Here is a 15,996-nt window from a genome sequence, read left to right as displayed (position 1 = left end):
ATAATTTAATATCAGACTCAAATTCAACAGCTTTAATATTTTAAAACAGTTTAACGTGTGTGATATTTCTCAATATGTGCCCAATGGCGCAGAAAGTCAGCGTTCCTTGTACAGTGCTACTGGTTTGTACAGTTCCAATCATATACCGCACCTCCAAAAGGTGCCACCTCTCGGTGTGTGCCACCCACAAGATCCACCCAGTTTAATGGAGCGTTGTCTTTGTGCCACCGTTTGAACATGATTATTTTAAAACCATTGCATTATACGCTTCGCCGAGGGCTACTATTAGTCCGTAAAACTGGTGGCGGTCGCATCGACACTTCTAATTCAATATATTACTTACCACCTCACGGTTCGGTAAGCATGCCGACCCGATCCAGGATGTATATCTAGCAGGCTAATGGGGGGTGGTTGGGGATGATCGTTAGCGGCAGCGGGCAGCAGACTTTGGCTTTGTCGGTTATGCAAGTGAGCAATTAGGTCGCAGGAAATATTATACGCCTAACGATGGGAAAATTGAAAGATGATGAGTTTCACGCTTCAAAGCGGCAGGTTTTGTAGTAGGTGATGGACATTTCACGGCTACAAATTAGTTTGTTTAACATAATAATGTCGATTGAGTTGAATACAAATAGGTAATTTTAACTATTTGTTTTACATTAGCAATATTTAGTAATAAGTATAAAATTTACACTTTTAAGGATTGTCAGTACCCAATATTTAGAAGCAGTCATTCTGTTACATTTTCGATTTGCACAATAACGTTCTAAGCAAATGCATATTTTATAGCGAATTACATAAATAAAATTATGTAAAAGCAATCGTTATCTCCTCCGTTGAACTTCGCATCGCATTGCATTTCAATGTTCAAACGACCCTTATTAGAAGCTAAATTTTGAATACATTTTTCACGATCGCCCTTAGCACGCAAACCGCAAACGTCCACGTCCCCCCCACGCTCGACGTTCCAATCCGAATTCCATTGATCGGAATTCCTGCCCGCCACCGATAGCTGGTCGAACCCGCAACCCTTCCAACAACTAAAAGCACCTTTCCAATATCGATTTTCCGCCTTTTGATTTCGGCCAGTTCCGCTCCATCCCATTCGCGCGAGGATCGGCCCGAACAACAGAAGATGAAGAAGAAGAAGAAGAAAACATCTCACCACGACAAAACGGTCCGCTTTCATAATCATACCTAATCGAAGTACAACTAAAAAGCCATTCCGTGCCGTCCCCCTCCCCTCATGCCCCACCATCTTGGCCATCGTGTGGGCAGTAGAAAAGCGGAGAAAATTCCCTCCTAGTATTAGCTCCGTCCCTTTCCCTACTCCAGCAACTGAACCACATTCAAGAAGACTATCATCAGCCGGTAAAACTCACCCCGCCCAGACACAGGTTGATCCAATCAAAGGCGTCCGCGCCTTGGCTTCGGCTACTAAGTGGTCCGGGAGAGTGCCCGACAGTTCGGTTTCGGATAAGATCTTGCTGCTGTTGTTGGCTATGCGTCGTCGTGGTGGTGGTGTGTGGTGGTGCTGGCGAATGCATCCTTAACCCGCTTTTTCAGCGAAACGGTTTTCCATGGCTCGTTCCAACGGCGCATCTGCAAAAGATGATATGCTTGACAAGGCACAGCTTATCTTAGCTGAATGGATAAGACGCGGGCGGTGCGGATGGGATGCTGCTTTGTTTTTTGATGCTACTACGAGGCGAACGTAACCGTAATGAGAGGGAACTTTCCACTGAAGTCTCTTTTTGTTTAGATTTGTTATGTACGTCACACGAAAGGTAAACGATGCAAATGAGAGGGTTTTACCTCCTAAGGATAGCAACGGCTTCTCGCTGTTGCCTGTTAAATATTGTGTTTTAAATGCAGTTTTAACCAGTGCTCGTAAAATAGATTACTGCGGCCGAAACAGCACAGGAAAGTTATAGTTCATGTAACATCGGTATGAGCATCTGTTGAACAACAACAAAAAGTAACATCTAATTTGGGAAATCTAACTAAATCTTACAGTAGAATTGGATTTATTTTATTCAACTCCCAAAAGTATGCAATTTGTGATACAAAATATAATCATGAAAGCAGAAGCAATGTTTCAAATGCAATTGAAGGCATGTTTGAATATTACTCCTAAAAGTATGCAATTCGTGATACAAAATATCATCATAAAGGTAAAAATTGAAATAAATTTGGGTGTATATTCCTGAAAGTATGCAATTCGTGATACAAAATGTTGTAACATAACAGCTACCTGGATACTATCGAATTATCAGTTACTTTTGAGTGATTTTCAAAAATGCTATCTGATGGATTAAACAATAATATACGTTTCTTGTCTTCGTAGCAAGTGGAAACGAATCTTACATGTACACTCTAAGTTAAAAGATACAAAATAAAGCTGGTTTGAAATTATATTTAATGACAGTAATTATACCAAACCGATTAGTGATCATGTAGTGCAATCTTTCTGGCAGAAAAAAAAGATGTAACGATGAGCATTAGCAAAGCTAGCAACTGGCGACAGTGAAACAGATCTATCGAAAACAACAGCAGCAACGACAGATAGCAGCATTTTGTTTTGACCGAAACTCAGCACCACCAGAGCCAGAGCCAGAGAAAGTTGAAATCGATTAAACATCGGCCAGTTTCGTCGCGGAACAGAAGAAACCGCTGAAGCTTTCCGCTCCGTCCGGATGCTTAAATATTTGATCATCATCATCCTCCACCACCAACCACCAACCGTAACCATTAGCTTGGATGGAATGCAGGTGGATAGGCTCCCCCCTTCTGTTGCTTGCCAATATATTTTATCATCTCGCGGCTGACTCGTCCAAAGAGGACGATTTCATTCATCAACAGTGCGGCAACAGTTGCACCCGTGAGCGGCCATTTCGTCTGGCCATTTCTCCTGCTGCGAGAAAACCGAACGCCGACCATTTCACCCTGTGAATCCCAAGGTCCCAGGAATTGCAAACATTCGTCGGCGTTTTCCCACAATTATGCAATCAACTCCTTCTCGCAACGACATTCCAGCAACGACGAGCAACGGAACCGCTCACGGAACGCTATAAGTGGAACTGATTGCAAATCAAATCGTTCCAATCAATCATATGGGAGTTTGGGAATTTTTATCTCACGTGTTGTTGTGTAAAAAGATATACCGCCCGCTTTTATGGGCGAGAAAAGTGAATGTTCCGGCGTTTAGAGGGAAAAACTAAATCTAATGCGTGATTGACATGCTTTTAAATTACATTGCACATGTGAGTGCGCTGGAATAAAAAGTCGCCCATAAGACACAGATTTCAATGCGTCATACGCGATCGACATTCACCAACAAAAAAGAGACAAAAAAACATATCTCGTTCGTCCCTCCTCTAGCCACCGTGCACGGCTCCAAACAGCCCTTAAGCATCATTCAAGTATCATAAACGATCGCAAGAGCAACGTCCACCGGTCCGCCAACCAAGCTGTACACACTACGCAATTTCCAGCATTTGAAACACAACAACAACAACAACAACACCAGGCACAATGCCTTTCTAACCTGTTCCGTCCTCGCTGTCGCACCGTTTCCCTTTCGACACTGGCTGGACTGGCGCAAACAGATGGAGAGGAGCGGCATCCAAATCCGTCCCTCCTGTAATGGGTAATCAATTATGCATTTTTGCTGCGACTTCTGCGGCGCGCCGCCTCTGCGGTGGCTGGTGACGGGACGGAAACGGGAAACCGCAATAGAAACGATATGGCACCGACGGTTTAAGATGAAACCGAAAATGAAACCGAAAACTCAACACAAACACACACACACACACACACACACACACCGGGTATTAGTCGATTAGATTGTTTACCCTTTCCCATCCCTTGTTCCATCATCCCAACATGCCCGGGGAACACGGGGAAACGGAACCGGGATGGGAAAGATGTCGGATATTGTCCGGCCCGGAGATGGGCGTAATCATAAATCAATATTAACTGAATAGCATTAATCACTGCGCGTGTGCACTTGGGGCGGAACCTTTCGAACTCCGATGGCATGGCCGGCTGGAAATGTCGCATTTCCTTTGGTAATTTATGCATCGCTGGAAAAGGGTTTGGCGCGGGAGGTCATTTATCGAACATTTTGCGTACCGATCAAGGGTGCGTGGGAGCTGTGTGTTCCTGCGCGCGCGGGTGAAACGGAACGGAATTCCGTACTCACATTTTACGATTATTGCAAACCAAGCCCCGAGAAGGATCGTTTGATTTGGTCGAGATGCGTGGGTTTCGTCTAAGCGGACATTTACATTTCCACGGAATGTCTTTTATTATTAGTTGATCATCCATAATGGAAGGATAACAGTCGCATATTAGGATCGTTAAATTAACAATGTACCTTAAACTATATTTTATTGCATCATAATAAACGTTAAATGAGCCTTGGATCATTGAAACTGTTGGTTTAGAGCAAAGGCAAGCAAACTTTTATAGAAAAGAGTCACATAAAAGAAATCGTAGACAATGTTGCAGGAAGCTTTTTCAAAATATTAGGGTTTGGTTAATTTACTTCTTAGGATCTTATTTGTTACGATCTTATCGCTAAGATTAAGATTAGATTCATTTCGACTACTAGTAATTTCACTACGTTGGTTGTAACATTGTAATTGGAAGCTTCAAACAGGGTCAATTTTGTAACAAAAAGTGTGTTTTTGCGGAGAGCTCTAATTAACTATTAAAAATATGCAAACACTAACTTCCTAACGCGGACAAGCCAGGCATTAATTAATACAGGCATTTGAGACTTACTCAATACCACTTTGCCGGGTAGTCAGTTCTTGCTACGAGAGGACGGTCCATTTTAGGCTTAAACTCATGGTTATTGACTCATATGAGTTGACGACTGTACCACGGTACGCTTCAAGTATATTAGCAAGCAATTTCCCATCGATTAAAAGCAAGCAAAATTATCAGAAAGGTCGAGAACTTAGTCTGATGTGGGAAATGACCAACAAGCGACGAACCCCGTTATTTCACTTTCGAGGAACTGCTCCTAAAGCATCCCTAAAAAGGTACTAAAATACACTGAAAATGGAAGTTGTATCCCTCTGCTGTGTAGCCTAGACATTGATCCTTCGGCTTATGGTAGGTTCTAGTCGAAGGAGTCGAATTACCAAATTGTCACAAAAAAAACTTCCATTTTCGCAAAGAAAAGCGCAAGAACTTATTTATACTCCTGTTAACATTTACGATCCACTCGATGACGTTATTGAGCGTTGTTTTCTATCAATCCCAACAGATAACAAGATGCCGTATGGTTAGTTAACTGATAATTACAATCGGGCCGAAGATTCTCCATTACATTCTCTATTTTTAATTAACTAATAATATAATCTGCAAATAATTACATGATGTTGTTTTAGATTAAACGTTTTCCCGGATAAATCAGCATTTCAAAAGAAATGAAATAATTTCAACACCTAACCAAATCTTTAAACATCCTCCTTATCGAAAGGTTAAACACGTTCCGACACAACCCAAAGCACAGGTCGCTACTCTGCTATCAGCAAACGCTTCCTCTCTCATCAGCCTATCAGGTGTATCCGTTTTAAGGCCACAATTAGCATATCGCAGCAGGTAGTAACATGCGTAAAATTAATGTCACAACAACGCAGGTGAAACACAGGCGGGGCTGTGCGAAAATCAAAAACCACCATCGATGCGTAAACGTCCGGCCCTAAAACATCGCCCGATTTTAGCACCCGAACAAAATTTCTCCTTTCGCACTGGCAAAGGTAAAAAGACGCACCTGGCGGAAATGCTAAACGGTCAATCAAATGATCAGCAGATTATGGCAGTATAAAAAGCACCAGAATACGGGATACGCATCTAGCCCCAGCAACAGCAACAAAAAGGGCACACACAAAAAAAGACCCATGATGCTCACCCAACCGAACGGATTAGATTCCATCGCGGCAAATGGCAACGCAGACGACGAAAGTCACCAGGCATCATTAAAAGAATTCATCAGCCGGTGGGCCGCGGTGAAGCATCTGCGAAAGTGATGGTAGCGACACCTAATGCTTCCGACTAATCGACACGCGGCTAACCGGGCTCTCCTTTCTTCCTCCCCTTGACATGCACCGGAGGGAGCCTCTACAATCAATCAAGCGAAGTTTTAGCAACCCGCAACGACCGAGCTGATTGAGTAGCACGCCAAAGATGGCCAAATGAATGAAGCGAACAAATGGCTTCGTTACTACCATCCCCATCGTCGGAAAAGGGAAGCGACGAACCTCTGAGAGCGTTAGCTTCTTTTTTTCTATGTTTTTGTTTGAAGTTTTTGGAAAGGAAAAGGTGTTTTCTAAGCGAAGAGGAGCTGTTGTGTAACGCAGTGAGCACACACACACACATTCAAAGGTGTCATCAGTCACCCGGTCGATAGGGCTGCTGCTGCTGCTGCTGCCCTGCTGCTGAAGTAGTGTAAGCAGAATATGCGCACGGCATTACCGCACATTGGAAAACGATAAGCACTGCCCTTTCCACTGCTGGTCCACTTCGGTAGGAGGAGCACACGCCCTTTCCCTTCGCAATCCCTGCTGCCTGCTGTTGTCAGCACGTGATGAAAGTGATCGTTTGCGGTCGTACGCGATCGCGGCGTAAATAGCGCGCATGCGCAACAGCGCGCCGGCTGCTGTCAAAACCGATTCGATTCGGGAAACCGGGACCGTTAACCGTGGTTTCCTTGCCACCAATAAAGTGGACGGCACCATTGCATCATGTTTTGTCATCTTCGTAAGCAAACGCGGCACTGCACTCCCATTGTGAGGAAAATAAAAGGTAACAGAGGCCTGGAAAACCGGAGCCATCGGGCTAGACAGACATCGGGCGTTCGTCACCTAGCTACAGGTTTTCACACTCTCGTGCAGGACAACACACTGGTTACAGGAACCGGTGGGACCACTCCGTCTCGGAGAAGATGGGTAGAGCCGGGGCCGTCGCGTTTAAACCGACAACCAGTCGGTCACAGCAGCGCCGGTTTGCCACTGTGGTTTTAATTGTACCCATAAACCATTCTCCCCGTGGTGGTACACGATTCGCACGCGATTCAAACGCGCCAGTAGAAGACGAACCCCGAACGCTTTACCACGGGCGGGTGACAAATGGGAATGGGGCACACGCGCGAGATTTATTGCGCGGTCTGGAGGTTGGGGAACTACGGTGGCGTTCGGTTGATTTTCCCCCTAACCAACCCCAAACAGCGTGTGCCGTGGTACAGTTTTTCCAAACTAACGACATCCAACAACGACCGGCAGCGGTGGCGTTGATGATGATGTTGTCTATTGCCCCGGTTGGTAAACGTACTTTAATGTTTACGATGCTTCTAGCAAGATTGCGCAATACGAGCGCGCGAGCGCTGAAAGCACGTGCTATCGCAGACCTTTAACCTTTAACACAATAGTTTGCATATCAAAACTGGTAACCAAAAATGCACACCTTAACTTGCACTTTACTGGCATATTTAATTAAAAGCAAACGCACGCAGATCGAACAAACGATTCGACACGAGCGTCGTCTATGTTTGTGGTTTGCATTTATTGCCACCATCAACACTTCCCCGTTCTGGTTTAATAGCTTTTGTCGGAAAACTCTCAACCATAATGCAAAGATGGGAGATGGGGGGTAAATATAACCCACATAATCATCACCCCGTCCCCCGTCCCCCTCACCACGGGCACAACTTTCGATCGGTGTGTTTGTGTTAAAAGGTGGCCCCTCAGGATTGAGATCATAAGTTGAACCAATATTTATCAGGTTATCCAGGTCAGGAATGGGCCGATGCTTTTAGTGCCGACTCCACTGAGCTAGACGCAAGGCGTGCAAATATTAATCATTCACACCGTTGGGCTGCACTGGATCAAGACGGGCGGTGCCAGAAAAGAATCGATTTTGATTGATCGTACTCTGTCAAGCTCTGCCGCCGCCCCAAGCTCTGCCGTGGGCTTTATTGATGGTGAAACAATTGCACAGCGCGAAAGGAAGCGATGTTTGATCCAATCCAATCCAAAATAGCGCCACAAGCATGCAGGAGAGGATCAACAACAGCAACAACATGTAGTTGAGGTACACCGAACGTCATATACAATGAGCAGATCGATCGGTAGAAATTAGAACACTTCCTGTTGGTCCAATCATTATTCAAAATTTGCTTTTAATCACTGTTGAAATCCACACCATTTATAACAACAGAAAATTGACGCTATTGGTGTTGTATAATACCCTAATTTTTTACACGAACGTACCAACAATTGCTCAATCTTTTCCCCTCGATTGTTAAACCGCCATGATTATGCTCCATTTCGGGGGGCTCGATTTCTATACCGGCAATTTGCAGTGGCATTAATTTATTTGCAATTTCAAAAATTTGCACAATGGACCAAAAAACTTTGAACCAGAATTTGCATGTGAGCCTACTGAGTGAAGGCTATCCATCCTCGCCTCGGATATATTCTACTCTTTTTTTGTTAGATTCAATTTGTTTTCGAGCGGACGATCCACAAGGTCCGCTTATGACACCCCGAGCCATCTTGCTCGTCTGCGATGAGAAAAACGATATCCGATGCGCGGCTTCTGCTACCTATTTCAGGCTGAGTAGTGTACACCCTCTTTCCTTCTACGTGGGTAGCTGAGTGGATGAGGGAAATGGAGCGGAACAATTCGGAACCAAAAAATTGTAACGCAATGGCAGCAAGAGTTAGCCCTGCCATTCTGTGACGAAGGATAATTGCCCGAAACCGTGTACGGTGCGCGCGAGGCATGATTAATAAGCCATGATTGGGTCTAACAAAAAAGGGTACACCACGGAGAAAACGGAGCTTGTGTGTTCATCTCGATGTTGGGCTTTGCTTTGAAGGCGACGGCGGTGTTGTAATGAATCGCAGCGAAATTGAACCGCTGCGCTGTTATGCTTGAGCACGGTGACCTTGCTCTGATTAATAGGCTACCAACGAGCTGCGTCATAATTTGACCGGCTGTGAAGAAGCACACTGAGAACTGCGAGTCCCACACGCCGCGGTAATAACAAAGAGGGTGAGAGTACTTACAGCAGCATTGGGAAACTGCGCATCGTTACTTTAAACGACAGCTTCCGATTGAATCTGCTTACACGCTGCTGCCAATCAATGTGTCCTAGCTGTCCAAACCCGTTCCTTTTTCATTCTTCGGAAGAAAAAAAAAATATGTAAGTTCATAAGTCAAAGTTCGAAGCAGTGTTCCAACGGAAGGAAGGTTTCACATAAACTGTCCCACTTCTGGGACCGATCACTGCACGGGCAAGGTCAGATCGCATCAGTCACCGTAAAGTCATCGACATCGGGCCGCACGGTATGCTGCCGGGAACCGGGCGAAGACGTTCAATGCCAAATGTCTGGAGGCTTAATGCTGGCAGAAACAAAACCAGAACACTTTTGGAGTCCACTGAGAATTGCGGCGGCACATCTTACCCATTAATGGACTCACGGAAAAGCTCCCACCCCCCAACCCCTCGGTGTACCTGGTGAGGAATGTTTGTTTGAGAAAAAAAATTGCTCAACTCACGCGTGATCGCCATTCACTCGTACCGCGCGCTAGTGGCGGTGGTGCACATTTTACACGACGAATAAAAATTAGAATGTTGCACGAACGGTTCCAAATGGTGGAGCTGATGAGCAGCTGCGCAACCACACAACCCCTTTAAACGATCGCTGATCAGCATGTGTGCTCCTCGGTAAACAGAGCTACCACTGCCGCGGGTGACTACCGACGTGGCTCGGTGGCTGTGCCCTATGACCGGGATCGTACCCCGTGTGGCGAAACCGTCTTCTTCTGCTTAACCGGGTAATGATCGTGAAAAGGGATCTTCACTTATGAGGTAGAGAAGCTGCAGTGCAGTGATGGAAGCAAATGCTCGCACCAAAACAGAGTTAATCATAGGTTACATCGTCGTTTGTGCGTTCGGTTACATCGATCCGTTGGGTGATCGGTGTCAGAAAGGGTCAACCATTCATTGACAAGCAACGGCAGCTCTGCACTATGGATAGATGTGAAGCGTCTAAACAAGATAACGCATTATTAATTGCATCTGGCCAATTTAGTTTTACGCATTAGTAAGCTTACCGATCGCCTATACAAACGATAGCACTACATTTTGAGGGAAGGCATTGAGAGATGCAGACATCTAATCCTTTTTAGGGCTAGTGTATTGCACAAGTGTATTGCACAAGGTAGTACAGTCGTCAACTCGTACGACTTAAGAACATGCCCGTCATGGGTTCAATCCCCAAATGGACCGTGCCGCCATACGTAGGACTGACTATCCTGCTATGAGGGGAAATCAATTAGTCACTGAAAGCCAAGCCCACAAGTGGTACAGGCAGGCCTTGACCGACATCGGTTGTTGAGCCAAAGAAGAAGAAGAAGTATTGCACAAGCTTTGATTATACATACTAGTTATATTGCCTCGGTTACAGGGTTATGCAACAGTTCTTCAGGGACTTCCGCAATGTCAGTAAAGTTCACAACATTTGAACAGCATTTTTATTTGTTTTTTTAACGGATCCTATGTCGCCTTGTCTACGTAAACTCAAACTCCCAGACTATCAAGTTTCAAATTATGCCTCAACATATTTGCCATTTTTTTAATCTCAGGCCCCCTTTTTGTATTACATCTGTTTTTATTTTTACGAAGTAGATATCTCTTTTTCTATCCTAAATGAAAAAGTTGTCTTGATTTTGACCTGTTTTTGTATTTATTTTCAACTTTGAGGATAACTTTTGGTCATGTTATCTCATTCTTATTGGTTTTCTTATTTTGCGGGTTTCCATAATACAGGCTTTCTATACTTATTAGAGTCACACAATAGGAAAGTCAGTCCTTCATATTGAGTGATATTCCGAGTGGGAATTAATCCTATCTGATTTTAAAGTTCTGAGTTTCTGCCATAGTATCCCAAGTTCCTGGAAAATGATCATACCCCGATTCTTGCATAAATAATTAGATCAGTTTTTTATCCAAGTTGAGATCTAGTAATATAAAATCAAGTTTAAGGATTCTGGCTTAATATATAGCCCCCTTTTCTTATCCATCCTTGACAATAATTTTATCTTTTTTATATTTATTTACCCTAAACATGACTTAATAAGCTCTAAAGTAAAAAACAAAACCCAATGTATTCAAAACAAGCAAGCCATCACTCCAAGTCATCACTCCAATAACACCATTAAGAATTTAAATTAAACAAACCCACTTATTCACCCTAAGCATTACAGGAAAATCAATCAATTTCAGCAGTACGGGCAATAATTTAATCAAACGACAACCGAAACCGTTTGCTGCGTCGCCTTTGCACCACAACTCGCAATGGGCTCATCAATGCTGTTGCCAAACGCAACCGAAAGTGCAATCCACTCGGAAAAAGGGAAAAAAATCGAACCACCGCGAACGGCACCAAAGCATACGGACCTTCTGCAAACGGACCCATAACTGTTTATTACACGCATCATCATCACAAAACGGCGGTCGAAGGTAAGTAGCGGCCACTGTTGTTGTTGTTGGGTCGATATTTGCCGATCCTCAACTGGACAAGCGTGCACACATTTTGCATTCAATTCCCAATGCCATCGGCCAATAGACGAACACGGCGAGGGGTTAAACGGGAAAACATGAATCCACAGTGCACAGTGTGGTTTCGTTGGTTTCTCTGCTGTCCGGTTCGCCGGTTGTGCAGTGCCAGATGCAGCCGGGCCGGCTGCAGCATATTGGCAACCATTTTCCCAAGGAAGAAAGGTCGCCCTGCACAACACAATAACGATCCGGTCATCGGATCGTGCATGCGCGGGAGGGTTCGTCGCTTGTTTGCGCTTGTGGTCGTGTCACGCGTCGCCAACACATACGCACCACGAGAAAGGCTAATGAACGAGAGAATGCGTATCGAATTCGTGTGGCCACGATCGCAACCGCGCTCTAATTAACCTACCAGGACAAGGTGTTAGAAGAAGCAACAGCATCGCCGCCATTCTTTTCCATGTGGCAAACGAAACGAACGCAATTTTCAAATCCGGCCACAACAATTGACCGCTCACACAGTGACAAACAACCGTAGCGCGGCCAACGGTGGCTGTTTTGCGGGTATTGCAGAGCGTGTGGCGGTGCAAACTCGCACAAATAATGTACCATCAGCTCGAATACGATTTCCATACGATCGCCCGCCACGAGCCACGAGGGAAAAGACCTTGCAAGAGAGGGGGGGGGGAGAGACAAGGAGGGGAAAAAGGCGCACGATGAGTCTCGAAATGTGTATTGCGGAAAAACAGAAGGTACTTCTCTCGCGCAAATTCGGCGGAGGTTGGGCAAACGGCAGTCGGAAAGACGCTGGTTCCATTAAAGTTTTAGCAAATGGAAGAACATTTTTCACACATTGCACTTATCAAGCGTTTAATGGATTGTGGAGTGGAGTGTGTGCCCGGGGTGCCTCGAAGCGGTACAAAACTTAGCACCAGAAGTGGTCCAATTACAGCTTCATTGGTACGTGTGAAACTCAATCTAAGATCGAGTAGTAGTGTTGTTTTTTTCCATCCAGCTCGTTGTCGATCGGTGGATAGTGGGTTTCTCTATCGATACATTCCCTCTCGATCACTGTGAGGAGCTTCAGCCAAGACAGTTGAGTGTACGAATCCGACTGCTCGAGCCGGAAAGGGTCAATGCTTCGATAAGCATCGTCTCGATCGCGTGGAGCGATGCGAGCCGCGCCGAACTGGTTAGCCACACTCGATCAGCAAACATAATTGTACATTTATTGCTTACCCCTTGTTGGGCGCAATTACTTAATGATTTAAATAAGCCTCAAATAAATGCGTCCCACATACGATGCGGGCACAACATGGGGCGGGACATACACTCAGCAGCAGGAGGTAGGTTTTGGCGCCGAGCACCTTAATGCACAATTTCAACGACCCTAATGGAAAATTGTTGACCACAGCGCGTAGTGTATCTCAATGTCATGCAGAGTGGTAGATTTGTGTAATTTTAGCTTGCCCAATCCCAATTGCCTTGCAAAAGGGGGAGGGGCAGTATGCTGAAGGGATTGTTTTTATGTAGCTCGTTCAGATGATAAATGCAAACACTGAAGATCACTTAGGATAGGGGAACAGCATTGTACAACAACACACTCCCATTGTCGAGATATGCTTAGAAGACAATCTAAACTACAATAAACTAAAACTGCCAAAATTGCTTAGTAGTTTTGAATATTTTGGTTCCGTACCATGTCTGCATCAAGATCACGAAGATCACATTAGAGGAACTTTGTATTGTAAAGAACGGGACATCATCATGTCCACCGTGTACAACCAAACTTAGTTGCATTAGGCACTTATACAGCTACTATATTTCTACTAATAACATAATGTTACATAAGCTGTAAAAAATACAAATAGTCTTGCCCTTAATCGTCATTATTTAATCATCCGTTTGCTCACAAAATGTCCTTTTTGGGTGCAAAGTAGATATGTATTTTTGGATCAGATTGAATCAAATAAACTCGGAGATATTGGGAAAAATTGTCACAATAAATAGACGTTACCCCTTCATTGGATGCCTTGAGTGTTCAGGTGTGATTTTGTTCACTCAAAAGCGACTGCAGAGGGGTGAAGACGCTGTACGATGGTACGTAAACGCATCGATCAGGTGCCAACAAATAGTAGCAAACTTTGTGACTGAAAGTTCCACGGATGTTGATAGCAAAAATTACCAATAAAGGATTGCATTGCCTTAGATTACCCAGAAACGATTTCAATTGGTTGGCTTTAAAGCTGTATTCAATAAGTTGTTAATAAAGTCACCAAACTATCTCAGTATCAGTCAATATACATAAACTACAATTTAATACTAAAGTTACAGGTAATAATCACCCAATGCATACTCCATGGAACCCAATGGGCAAACATGGCTACAATAAAAAAAAACGAATTTAAACGAAAAAAAACAACCATTAAATCAATTTCTTCAATTACGGCTAATACGGGGTAATCATCGGTGAAATAGGGGGCTTTCTGGAGGCATGCGACTCTATTTACCTCATCTATGTCATAAGACTTTCACACATTTGTATGCTTAGTTTCTCCATTTGGCGACCCACGTGACACTTTCCGAGCAATATTTAATAGAATTTGACTCTTTCGATCACAAAGATGGCCGCCCACTAGTAAAAGGGGAAAGAACATAGTCAAAAAAAAGTTAAAAGTATGATATAACAATAAGTTATAACATATAGTGACTCTTTGCTTACCTTGAAGCCCTTCTCTTAACTTTTAGCTACAACTTCTCCGATGTTTCTTCTTAAATCCTTTCTACTAGTCTCACCATCAAACTATCCCGATTGCTTACAATTCTCTTCTCGATTCGGTTGTTTCCAGCTAGCCAGCTAAGTCACTGCCAAGAGTTGTTTTTAATGTGTCCGTTCCACTCCAATCATTGGGCTTTGATAGATCGTTGGATTATCCGAATTCAGCGCGCTAATTGCCGTAAAACAGCTCAATTCAAATAAGTATGTTTGGAACTAACAACTAAATCACTAAAACACCTTTCCCATTCCGTTGACACCCACGGCAATTGTCCTTCTATTAAATGAAGGTTATGTAAAACCCACGCGCGCAAATGCCATCATCCACCACATGGGGAGTGAGGTCTAAAACAGTGACACCAGTTCCGCTTCAGCTCCGCTGGTCAGTGTTTTATCATATCTCAGTTGTGTAGAGCCTTACCGACACCCTGCCCAGGAGAAGGCCAATCCCTTCAGTAGGGCGCACCTTCGGCCCAGATCATTTCGCTTTCTCTCCCTTCACGTAGACGGTCGGGATTCGGGTGGTCTCAATGTAAAAAGTCCCCTTTTAACCACCCCGGAAAAAACCCCGTCCATCTTTCAAGCAGCCACATTAATGTGATATGATTAAGCAAGACAACCAGGCAGCGAACCAAACGAGGAAAAAGACACCCACCGGATGAGCACCACTTCCGATCCGCCGGTCATGCGCCGGCATCGAAATCAATGCACCGGACGACGGTCAGACTAACGGCGCGCCCGTGAAAGGAGGTGTAGGAAATTAGAGAAACACACAGACCGATCTCGTTAGCTGTGTTAGTAGCTGAAACTCTCCGAAGGTTGTTCCGATCGGTTCCAAAAAATAGAGACAAAAGCCACGCCGGAGCTTCCGTTCCACCTGTGTTGGGGACGCCCGGAACAACAAAAACCCGGCACCACATAGTATAGGAATTTTTGGCTGTTTTACATAATTTTACACATGTCGCACGTTGTTCAATGTTTGATCACCCACTTGAGGAGCTGGTGGAAAAGCAGAAGGCGAAAGTAAACGGCCCATGCTGCTGCTGCTTGTGTCTCCTTTTTCCCCCTTTCCGGATGCATTCGTTGCCGAACCGAAACACAAAGCAAGGGACGGAATATACCCAACAAAAACAAAAAACCCCGGGGGGACTCTGCACTTACCTTTCCCAGCTTTTTTTGGGAGCACATTTGCGGTACTTCACAAAACACGGGGTGGGGGCACAAGGAGCGCACCCAGACACACTTTAGAACCGGTTTCATTTCACTTTCACGTGGACCAACAACGTCCCGTACGGGATTGGAAATCAGGCCGGAGGATTCACCGGATTGAACGCAACGTTACGATTCTGCGAAGTTATTTGATCGAGAAGCCATGCGAATCGCTCACGTAAGGGATACGATGAACACGCGCGTGCAAAAATCAGAACCTACTAGGATCGTTGTGCGTGAAAATCATGGAAACACGTGCACGGCACAGATCTCGAACGACAAAAGGTCAAACGGGCTCTGGTAGAAAGAAAGCCACACAAGCAAACAAATGTACGGCGACTTCAAAATTCAAACAAAAATCCGCCTTCGGGAAGGAGAAAAGGGAGAGAAAGAGATGATGTACGCGCATTTCGATTAACGCTATTAATTT

General features: G+C 44.6%; 1 long non-coding RNA gene across 2 annotated transcripts; it reads right to left on the bottom strand.

Moving 5' to 3' along the window:
* Window positions 1-1,318: 1,318 nt before the first annotated feature.
* LOC120894598 lies at window positions 1,319-15,761 on the bottom strand. 2 transcript variants are annotated; one of them, XR_005738213.1, is made up of 4 exons: window positions 15,519-15,761; window positions 14,304-14,529; window positions 14,092-14,216; window positions 1,319-1,602 (listed from the first exon to the last, which is right to left on the bottom strand). It is a non-coding gene; the product is annotated as an uncharacterized LOC120894598 (long non-coding RNA). The 2 variants fall into 2 exon arrangements; XR_005738212.1 differs by lacking the exon at window positions 1,319-1,602 and having other exon boundaries at window positions 13,863-14,216.
* Window positions 15,762-15,996: the final 235 nt, after the last annotated feature.

The sequence above is a fragment of the Anopheles arabiensis genome, chromosome 2 (assembly GCF_016920715.1).
Source record: "Anopheles arabiensis isolate DONGOLA chromosome 2, AaraD3, whole genome shotgun sequence".
In the NCBI taxonomy this organism is placed as follows: Eukaryota; Metazoa; Arthropoda; class Insecta; order Diptera; family Culicidae; genus Anopheles; species Anopheles arabiensis.
Note: the sequence above shows the minus strand (reverse complement) of the source record. Positions and strands in the feature narration are given on the sequence as shown.